Source organism: Ambystoma mexicanum, chromosome 6q, assembly GCF_040938575.1.
Source record: "Ambystoma mexicanum isolate Mex_15411 chromosome 6q, UKY_AmexF1_1, whole genome shotgun sequence".
In the NCBI taxonomy this organism is placed as follows: domain Eukaryota; kingdom Metazoa; phylum Chordata; class Amphibia; order Caudata; family Ambystomatidae; genus Ambystoma; species Ambystoma mexicanum.
In genome coordinates, this window is record NC_090937.1 from 248,496,279 (window position 1) to 248,508,285 (window position 12,007).

Below are 12,007 nucleotides of genomic sequence, written 5' to 3' on the forward strand. Positions count from 1 at the left end.
ACTGGTTTCATACTTGAACCACGGATGTGAATTGAGCCTAGACAGCCCCACCCCCTTCCTAGGCGACACACGACACGCACACATAACTAGCCAGCGAAAGCAGCAGCTTTCCTGGACAAGTCTATGACCTTATAAGGGATTTCCTCACCTGGCAAGGCAGAAAGATGGCTAAACAACAATATGGCCAAAGAAGCTAGTGAAAATGTCGTGGCACAGTCATTTTAGGGCAGTAACCATGTTTAGTAGCCACAGGCGGTAAACACAAATGTGCACACAGAAAATCATGCAAAAACTGTAACAATGTATCTACTGCCACTAGCTTGGCTTTAGGCATGTATGAGAGTAACCAAAAATCCCAAGTGTAAAAATCCAGAGTGATACAAAAGTATCCCCATTGTACTGAACTGTGAGGTGCTGTGTGCAATGTTCATACGTAAAAGAATTCTAAAGGGAAACATAATTTCCCAGTACTGATAGTCTGTTTTGGGGAAACTGATCAGTCCTTCAATCAGCAAAAGACAAGAAGTGAAGCTGAAGGCTTTACTTCCCTTCAAAATGTTAGATCGGGTTAGAAAAACAGCAAAAAGAAAGGGGGTGCATAGAAACTATGGAGAGAAAGTTGCAAACAGAGAAATCTTTACTAACAGTTGGCTTGACCTACTGCTGCTCTTGCCTGGTTAACCTCGTAAACAGGTAAACTAGAGCCCTCTACTCCATTAATACAGCTCTACAATGAAATTCTTGAGCTCGAGTAGTATAGTAACGGGGAACTCGTTGTACTCTTTTGCGCCTCTCTGCAGCAATAATCAGAGTCAAATCAAGGCACAGCACTGTACTCACGACAGTTCCACATGAAAATTACCCCAAGACACAAAGAAGCAATAATAGGTAGGTAGCGTTCCACAGTCATAAGAGTATATTTTGACGCTCTTCTTCTGATAATGTTGCATTCACATGCACATTTCATTCTGACACCATGTCATCTGTTTTTATCTAGATTGGAGGACTCCCTCCAACTTTGCAGGAGTTCACAATAAGATCACATTGCATTAAACAAGACGGTCCTGAAGAAAGCACAGAGGATCACCCCCAAGCTGAAAACACAAAATGTGTCGACCTTGAAGTGTGCTGATAAGGAGTACAGTACAATAAGTAACCTTATTACTAACCCCACTATACACTTTTTGTTCTCTCTCTTTTACTTTGTGAAATTGATATTGAACTCACTAGCAATGCTGTTAGACACATATCCATGTGTTGTTTTAATATTGGTGTATCTTGAATTGTAAATACATTTTGTTTGATCGGTTTTGTGACTACTACCTGATCGTCTATGACAGAGCGATAAGCACTCCTGTCACTCTGTTCATCTCCATCTCTACCTAATTGTGTTAAAGGGTGGGGTTGCCCGTAGTCGCTTGTATCCTTTTTTCAATTGACTAGTCCCACATGAGTCGGGCCCCTCGATAACAAAAAAGAGGGTCTTCACCCATATTATTATTTGCATCCTGTGGACAGTCCTACGGTTGGTGGATGCAATTAATTTGCCAAATGGAAATGTCAACACAGTAACTTTCTCCAGTGAATTGTTCTTAAAATTGCTAGACACACCTTGCTTGTTGTGCCAGCCTCCTCAGACAGCCTCTGCTGACAATAATGCATCTGTCACAAGTCTCTCCCCTTCTCACCTTTTTTTGTTGTTTGCTTGAGACCTTCTTTGGTGACTTCTTTCGCACGGTCCAGGATTTGAATAGACCCGTGCACTGGTCTTCGGATTCCAGCGTGAGGATGACAATCCAACTCCAGGATACGTTCAGACGTCCAGGACGGAGACCAGGAAGGAGCAATGTCCGAGCTCGGAGACACGGAACGCCGTGACCGAGCGTGGGTGAAAATCCAGGAAGTTCGAAGTAGGTTTTGAGGAAGGGAAGGAAGGGGGATTCAAAGAACCGGGAAACAGGATGCAGATGAAAGCTCAGAGTGAACTCAGGCAACACACGTCCAACTACGGCAAGCGGTAGTGTTGAGCCGCGCAGAGCCGCGGGGGGTGTCAGTTTAATAGAGCGTGGAGCGCAAGGACTGGCAAACAGCGTTCCGTGTCTGGTGGCCATGTTGGAAGGATTACTGTATTCAGTCCCCTATGTGTCAGGGACCACATAGTCCAGAAAGGACGTAGGTGACGGTTCATGACAGTATGCCTCCTCTGAAGCCCAGGTCCTCCGGGTTTGCCTGGATGGATAAGATGGTATCTTCGAATCAGCCTGGGGGCATTCATGTTTGATACGGGTTCCCAAGTGCGCTCACTGGGAGGATAACCTTTCCACTCGACCAAATATTGTAATTGACCACGTCGGTACCCAGAGTCACAGATTCTGGAGACCTCATATTCGAGTTGATCATTGACAATCACTGGGGTAGATCTTGGAGCAGTTCGAGAGGGCTGAACATATGGTTTTAACAGACAGTTGTGGAAGACTGGATGGATCCTTTTCCATGATTCTGGTAGTCGAAGTCGAAAGGCCACTGAGTTGATGATTTCTTTTATAGAAAAGGGCCCGTAATATCTTGGAGCCAATTTATTTGGTCGTAGGTGACGGGGAAGGAGTTTCGAGGATAACCAGACTTTACCGCCTACTGAATAGGAAGGCCCCGGTCTTCTTTTGGAGTCTGCATAATGTTTAACATCCCTTTGGGCCTTTTCAAAGTGTTCCTTTGCTTCTTTGCGCACATTAATTAGTGTTTTAATCCAGGAATCAACCGCGGGTACTGGGGTAGGGTGTGGAAGAATGGACGGTAGAACTGAAGGATGAAATCCTTGACTGCAGAAGAAAGGACTGGTTTTGATAGCTGAATGATCCGAATTATTGTATGCGAATTCGGCCACAGGTATTAAGAGTGACCAATCATCCTGGTCCTTGGTGGCAAAGCAACAAAAATACTGTTCCAGGGTTTGGTTTACTCGTTCAGTGGCTCCATTGGTCTGTGGGTGATAACCCGAAGACAAGGCACGTTGGATTCCCATTATACGACATAACTGTTTCCAGAACTGGGATATGTACTGGGGTCCCCTGTCAGGAATCAGGGTTGGCACAGGCGTGGAGTGCTAAAATACGCCTATTGAGACATTATGTGCTGGAAGGACAAGGAAACTACAATTCCCAGCATCCTTTGTGTTATTTTGTAGTTTGGCCCGTGCGCGCCCTGCCAGATGTACTGCATCAAGAATCAAGGCAGCTTAAAGGCAGGCAACGGCGGTGGGCAGGTGTGGTTTATTGTTGATTTGGAGCAGGAGGCAGGCGGCCGCGTGCGACGAAATGAGATGCAGGAGAGAAACGCTTGATCGCACGCGTTCACAGTGCGGTAGGAGCAGGAGGGGCGCTGAGTAGCCTGCAGAGACAACGCTTGCTGTTCTTCGTCTGGGAAGTCCCACGGGGCTCCCCAGACTCAAGATAAGTACTCGTGGGGGCAATATATTTCTGAATTGCTTGGAATGATTTACCACTGTTTCAATATTTGTCTGGGAAGTCCCGCGGGCTCCCCAGACCTGAGATAAGTAACGCCCTCATCTCTTTGAATTCAATCAGTGGGAAAAACCAAAGTGTGTTTGTTACTCGTATGTTACAAGAACTTTGCCAATCTTGTGTTGGGTTAATGCAGGAAGTAGTGCATATGGACAACGACATTTCACTAGTGCCAGGAACTAAAGGAAATGCATTTATGTTGTATGTTGCTAACGCTGCCCGAAGGGCCATGTGTATTGTCTAATCATTTTGGGAAGCTTTCCCTTATGTGTGGTCATATTGCTTGCTTATGTGTTGTAAGAGCATGATATGTCAGAGCAGGATTCAGTACACGTACTAAGGTGTGCTATTCAGGAATCAGGTACATGTTACTAGTGCAGGTGATATTTCTGTTCATTCTATGTGAGATAGAGTAGGGTTTTTCCTGGTGTTTCCCCTCTTCCCCCCATTGGCGGCCACGTGGCGACCTGTTTCCTAAGTCAGGCGCCTGTGCCAACCACGGTGGGAGGGTCGAGTTCATTTGGCTTACGTGGTTCGGGGGAGAGTGTCGATCTCTCTTCCTTCCAGTTAGTGTGATTGTGACATAATAAGCCACCCCCAAATTGGGATACTCACAATCACCTAAGCCAAATGGACCCGACACCTCCACCTTTAGCGGATGTGCTAAAGGTTTTACAGGATATTCAGTTGGAATTAGCACATGCTAGGCAGGAAGCTACCACCTTGAAAGCGCAGGTACAAGGTTTGGTAGCGCAAGGTACTCCTTTGGAGGGGCCCAGTACCTCCACTACTGAGGGCACTTCCACTAGGGGCAATCCTACGGTCATTGTCCAACCACCGAGTAGTGTACCATTGGCCTCACCAGAACGTTTTTCAGGGGATCCTAGAAAATACATGACCTTTCTTACCCAATGTAGACTCCATTTTTTGTGCAAACCTGCAGCGTTTGAGACCATTCAAGCCAGAACCGCTTTTGTAATATCCTATTTGACAGGGGATGCAGCAGGCAATCCAAGCCTTTTTTCCTTTAGACCGATGCCTCTGGAGGGGCATTGAGTGCCGTTCTGTTACAAGAAGATCAGAAAGGGCAAGAACATCCGATTGCATATTATTCACATACTTTTTCTGCTAGTGAAAGGCACTATTCTGTCTTCGAACAAGAGCTATTGGCCATGACAATGGCCTCTGAAGAGCGGAGACATCTATTACAAAGAGCCTCTCATCACTTCATAATCCGCACTGATCACTGGAATCTTAAAGTGCTCCAACAAATGGAGTGCAGGAACTCCAGGCACGCACCATGGGCCTACTATTTCTCCAATTTTGATTTCCGTATAACATACATCCCCAGTACACAGAATAGTGTGGCTGACGCTCTGTCAAGGAGCTGGCCTGAGGAGGCCAGGGGAGTATTCGGCATGGAAAGAATTCTCCCTAATCAGAAGTTCCTTGCGGTGGTCAACACGTTCATCCGAGATGTGCAAAACGATCTGAAGAACTGTACACAGAAGGAGTTGATCTCGCTTCGACTACAAGAGAAGAAAGGATTATGGTTTCATGGAACTGCCCTTTTTTTACCAACACGTACTCTACAAAGAAAGGCTTTGCAATTTTGTCACGATATGCCCCTGGCAGGTCACAAGGGCAAAAAGGCGACGTACAAATTGGTAACCAGAAGCTTTTGGTGGCCTTCAGTGCGACCGGACGTCGCATCCTATGTGGCATCTTGCCCAGTATGTGCCACCAGTAAAGTATCCCGACAAAAGCCTTTAGGTCTTCTGCAACAGGCTGAGGTACCATCACGACCCTGGGAACATCGTTCCATGGATTTTGTGGTGGATTTACCTCCGTCCCATGGAAAGACCACCATATTAGTGACAATTGACTCATATACCAAGCTGGCTCATTTTTCCGCTTTACCTGGGGTGCCTTCTGCCTCTGAGACCGCAGTCGTTTTTCTCAGCGACATTGTAGGACTGCATGGAATCCCCCAGACGGTGGTCTCGGACCGTGGTACACAGTTCATGTTCAAATTCTGGTCCTCCCTCTGCAATAGGCTGGGTATTCAAAGGGCGCTCTCTTCGGGTTACCACCCGCAATCAAATGGCCAGACAGAGAGACTCAGTACAAGTTTAGAGCAGCACCTCCGTTATTTCTGCAACAAAAAACAAGATGACTGGGCGAATCTCATTCCGATAGCAGAATTTGCGTACAATAACACACTTCATACAGCTATAAGGATGAGTCCCTTCAAATGAACATATGGTTACCATCCACATCATCTCCCGGGAACCAGCCCTACGCAGCCCTTGCAAAGTTGCTATAACTTTGCCCCTCACAAGCCTCCCAGCTTGTGGCCCTTCAAGTGTTCTATTTTCTACAAACCTGTCTAAAAACATTGTGCAAGACTTTTTACCTACCTGCAAAGAAGATATTCAGCTCCCCTAAACATTATGCAATTGACATTGGCTGTCCTGGCTCCCTGATAGACTCTTCTTACCTTTGACTTTGTGCTTTATCTTTTCCCCTTATTTGACATTGGAAGGTTTCTAAAAGTACTTACCGGTTTGTGAATTATTTGTTAACCTTTGTTTTATTCCTCTCCTTTACACCAAACTCAGTATTGCTCTAAATGTACCAGTGATAAATCGATGTCCACAGTGTCCTAGCTATTTAAGTCACCTGAGGGTGTAGGAAGTGTCTGTGTGCCATCCTCAATGGGTATCATCTGATTTAGAGAAACTAAGAGTGTGTTTTGAAGTGTATTTTAACTGTTACATGTATTGCTCCATTTTGAAGAAGGCTAATACAACTGACTGTGAAATAAATTAATAATTGTTTTATCAAGAACCCTTGAGTGTAATTGTTTATTTGAATAACTGCTACGGTGAAACTGTGTCACAACATTACTGCTCACATTGACCCCTGTTGAGATAAGCCTGGCTGCTCAGCCGCACTACCAACCTGTGTAGTTCAGACTTAGTTGTCAATCAGGGACATCTACTGGTTTCATACTTGAACCACGGATGTGAATTGAGCCTAGACAGCCCCACCCCCTTCCTAGGCGACACACGACACGCACACATAACTAGCCAGCGAAAGCAGCAGCTTTCCTGGACAAGTCTATGACCTTATAAGGGATTTCCTCACCTGGCAAGGCAGAAAGATGGCTAAACAACAATATGGCCAAAGAAGCTAGTGAAAATGTCGTGGCACAGTCATTTTAGGGCAGTAACCATGTTTAGTAGCCACAGGCGGTAAACACAAATGTGCACACAGAAAATCATGCAAAAACTGTAACAATGTATCTACTGCCACTAGCTTGGCTTTAGGCATGTATGAGAGTAACCAAAAATCCCAAGTGTAAAAATCCAGAGTGATACAAAAGTATCCCCATTGTACTGAACTGTGAGGTGCTGTGTGCAATGTTCATACGTAAAAGAATTCTAAAGGGAAACATAATTTCCCAGTACTGATAGTCTGTTTTGGGGAAACTGATCAGTCCTTCAATCAGCAAAAGACAAGAAGTGAAGCTGAAGGCTTTACTTCCCTTCAAAATGTTAGATCGGGTTAGAAAAACAGCAAAAAGAAAGGGGGTGCATAGAAACTATGGAGAGAAAGTTGCAAACAGAGAAATCTTTACTAACAGTTGGCTTGACCTACTGCTGCTCTTGCCTGGTTAACCTCGTAAACAGGTAAACTAGAGCCCTCTACTCCATTAATACAGCTCTACAATGAAATTCTTGAGCTCGAGTAGTATAGTAACGGGGAACTCGTTGTACTCTTTTGCGCCTCTCTGCAGCAATAATCAGAGTCAAATCAAGGCACAGCACTGTACTCACGACAGTTCCACATGAAAATTACCCCAAGACACAAAGAAGCAATAATAGGTAGGTAGCGTTCCACAGTCATAAGAGTATATTTTGACGCTCTTCTTCTGATAATGTTGCATTCACATGCACATTTCATTCTGACACCATGTCATCTGTTTTTATCTAGATTGGAGGACTCCCTCCAACTTTGCAGGAGTTCACAATAAGATCACATTGCATTAAACAAGACGGTCCTGAAGAAAGCACAGAGGATCACCCCCAAGCTGAAAACACAAAATGTGTCGACCTTGAAGTGTGCTGATAAGGAGTACAGTACAATAAGTAACCTTATTACTAACCCCACTATACACTTTTTGTTCTCTCTCTTTTACTTTGTGAAATTGATATTGAACTCACTAGCAATGCTGTTAGACACATATCCATGTGTTGTTTTAATATTGGTGTATCTTGAATTGTAAATACATTTTGTTTGATCGGTTTTGTGACTACTACCTGATCGTCTATGACAGAGCGATAAGCACTCCTGTCACTCTGTTCATCTCCATCTCTACCTAATTGTGTTAAAGGGTGGGGTTGCCCGTAGTCGCTTGTATCCTTTTTTCAATTGACTAGTCCCACATGAGTCGGGCCCCTCGATAACAAAAAAGAGGGTCTTCACCCATATTATTATTTGCATCCTGTGGACAGTCCTACGGTTGGTGGATGCAATTAATTTGCCAAATGGAAATGTCAACACAGTAACTTTCTCCAGTGAATTGTTCTTAAAATTGCTAGACACACCTTGCTTGTTGTGCCAGCCTCCTCAGACAGCCTCTGCTGACAATAATGCATCTGTCACAAGTCTCTCCCCTTCTCACCTTTTTTTGTTGTTTGCTTGAGACCTTCTTTGGTGACTTCTTTCGCACGGTCCAGGATTTGAATAGACCCGTGCACTGGTCTTCGGATTCCAGCGTGAGGATGACAATCCAACTCCAGGATACGTTCAGACGTCCAGGACGGAGACCAGGAAGGAGCAATGTCCGAGCTCGGAGACACGGAACGCCGTGACCGAGCGTGGGTGAAAATCCAGGAAGTTCGAAGTAGGTTTTGAGGAAGGGAAGGAAGGGGGATTCAAAGAACCGGGAAACAGGATGCAGATGAAAGCTCAGAGTGAACTCAGGCAACACACGTCCAACTACGGCAAGCGGTAGTGTTGAGCCGCGCAGAGCCGCGGGGGGTGTCAGTTTAATAGAGCGTGGAGCGCAAGGACTGGCAAACAGCGTTCCGTGTCTGGTGGCCATGTTGGAAGGATTACTGTATTCAGTCCCCTATGTGTCAGGGACCACATAGTCCAGAAAGGACGTAGGTGACGGTTCATGACAGTATGCCTCCTCTGAAGCCCAGGTCCTCCGGGTTTGCCTGGATGGATAAGATGGTATCTTCGAATCAGCCTGGGGGCATTCATGTTTGATACGGGTTCCCAAGTGCGCTCACTGGGAGGATAACCTTTCCACTCGACCAAATATTGTAATTGACCACGTCGGTACCCAGAGTCACAGATTCTGGAGACCTCATATTCGAGTTGATCATTGACAATCACTGGGGTAGATCTTGGAGCAGTTCGAGAGGGCTGAACATATGGTTTTAACAGACAGTTGTGGAAGACTGGATGGATCCTTTTCCATGATTCTGGTAGTCGAAGTCGAAAGGCCACTGAGTTGATGATTTCTTTTATAGAAAAGGGCCCGTAATATCTTGGAGCCAATTTATTTGGTCGTAGGTGACGGGGAAGGAGTTTCGAGGATAACCAGACTTTACCGCCTACTGAATAGGAAGGCCCCGGTCTTCTTTTGGAGTCTGCATAATGTTTAACATCCCTTTGGGCCTTTTCAAAGTGTTCCTTTGCTTCTTTGCGCACATTAATTAGTGTTTTAATCCAGGAATCAACCGCGGGTACTGGGGTAGGGTGTGGAAGAATGGACGGTAGAACTGAAGGATGAAATCCTTGACTGCAGAAGAAAGGACTGGTTTTGATAGCTGAATGATCCGAATTATTGTATGCGAATTCGGCCACAGGTATTAAGAGTGACCAATCATCCTGGTCCTTGGTGGCAAAGCAACAAAAATACTGTTCCAGGGTTTGGTTTACTCGTTCAGTGGCTCCATTGGTCTGTGGGTGATAACCCGAAGACAAGGCACGTTGGATTCCCATTATACGACATAACTGTTTCCAGAACTGGGATATGTACTGGGGTCCCCTGTCAGGAATCAGGGTTGGCACAGGCGTGGAGTGCTAAAATACGCCTATTGAGACATTATGTGCTGGAAGGACAAGGAAACTACAATTCCCAGCATCCTTTGTGTTATTTTGTAGTTTGGCCCGTGCGCGCCCTGCCAGATGTACTGCATCAAGAATCAAGGCAGCTTAAAGGCAGGCAACGGCGGTGGGCAGGTGTGGTTTATTGTTGATTTGGAGCAGGAGGCAGGCGGCCGCGTGCGACGAAATGAGATGCAGGAGAGAAACGCTTGATCGCACGCGTTCACAGTGCGGTAGGAGCAGGAGGGGCGCTGAGTAGCCTGCAGAGACAACGCTTGCTGTTCTTCGTCTGGGAAGTCCCACGGGGCTCCCCAGACTCAAGATAAGTACTCGTGGGGGCAATATATTTCTGAATTGCTTGGAATGATTTACCACTGTTTCAATATTTGTCTGGGAAGTCCCGCGGGCTCCCCAGACCTGAGATAAGTAACGCCCTCATCTCTTTGAATTCAATCAGTGGGAAAAACCAAAGTGTGTTTGTTACTCGTATGTTACAAGAACTTTGCCAATCTTGTGTTGGGTTAATGCAGGAAGTAGTGCATATGGACAACGACATTTCACTAGTGCCAGGAACTAAAGGAAATGCATTTATGTTGTATGTTGCTAACGCTGCCCGAAGGGCCATGTGTATTGTCTAATCATTTTGGGAAGCTTTCCCTTATGTGTGGTCATATTGCTTGCTTATGTGTTGTAAGAGCATGATATGTCAGAGCAGGATTCAGTACACGTACTAAGGTGTGCTATTCAGGAATCAGGTACATGTTACTAGTGCAGGTGATATTTCTGTTCATTCTATGTGAGATAGAGTAGGGTTTTTCCTGGTGTTTCCCCTCTTCCCCCCATTGGCGGCCACGTGGCGACCTGTTTCCTAAGTCAGGCGCCTGTGCCAACCACGGTGGGAGGGTCGAGTTCATTTGGCTTACGTGGTTCGGGGGAGAGTGTCGATCTCTCTTCCTTCCAGTTAGTGTGATTGTGACATAATAAGCCACCCCCAAATTGGGATACTCACAATCACCTAAGCCAAATGGACCCGACACCTCCACCTTTAGCGGATGTGCTAAAGGTTTTACAGGATATTCAGTTGGAATTAGCACATGCTAGGCAGGAAGCTACCACCTTGAAAGCGCAGGTACAAGGTTTGGTAGCGCAAGGTACTCCTTTGGAGGGGCCCAGTACCTCCACTACTGAGGGCACTTCCACTAGGGGCAATCCTACGGTCATTGTCCAACCACCGAGTAGTGTACCATTGGCCTCACCAGAACGTTTTTCAGGGGATCCTAGAAAATACATGACCTTTCTTACCCAATGTAGACTCCATTTTTTGTGCAAACCTGCAGCGTTTGAGACCATTCAAGCCAGAACCGCTTTTGTAATATCCTATTTGACAGGGGATGCAGCAGCCTGGGCGATGCCCTTAGTACAGAAAGATGGCCCCTTGTTATATAACTGGGATAATTTTCTAGGAGAATTTGGTAGACTATTTGATAGACGGGAGGTTTCATTGGCCCAAGACAAGGAGTTGTTAGGGTTAAGACAGGGATCACGAGATTTGGTTACATATGTGACACAGTTCAATAGATTAGTGATTGAAACTGAATGGCCAGAAGCAAAACAGACGGTACTGTTTTATCAAGGGCTATGGGAGGAAATGAAAGATGCCATTGCGCAGGTAGAACTGCAACCCAGTACTTGTACGGCGATGATAGACCTAGCCCTTAGGTTAGATCATAGAATGAATGAGAGAAGGAAAGGATCAAGTGGTAGGAGCAGTGGAAGCAGGGATTCCCTTGCAATACAGAGAGTTCACAAAAGTATTTGACAAAGTTGGGGCAGAGCAACTATCACCCCATAGACCATATGATTGTGTCATTGAATTGGAGGAGGGGGCGAAGTTGCCTTGTAGCAGAATCTACACCCTGACAGAAACGGAACATTTAAGAGTGTATCTGGATGAAATGCTGGAGAAGGGGTTCATTAGACATTCCACGTCCCCTGTCTCCTCTCCCTTGTTTTTTGTCCCTAAGGAAGAGGGGACATTACGAACTTGTATTGATTACCGCGCATTGAATAAGGTAACCATTAAGAATAGGTTTCCCTTACCTCTAATTTCAGTATTATTGGATCAGGTGCGGGAGGCAAAAATATACACAAAATTGGACTTAAGAGGGGCATACCACTTGATCAGAGTGCGGGAGGGGGATGAGTGGAAGACGGCATTCCGGACAAAGTTTGGTTTATTTGAATACTTGGTCATGCCGTTTGGATTATGCAATGCTCCTGCGGCATTTCAATTCTTTATGCAAGAAGTTTTGAGAGATTTTATTGATGTGATTGTCATAGTATACATTGACGACATT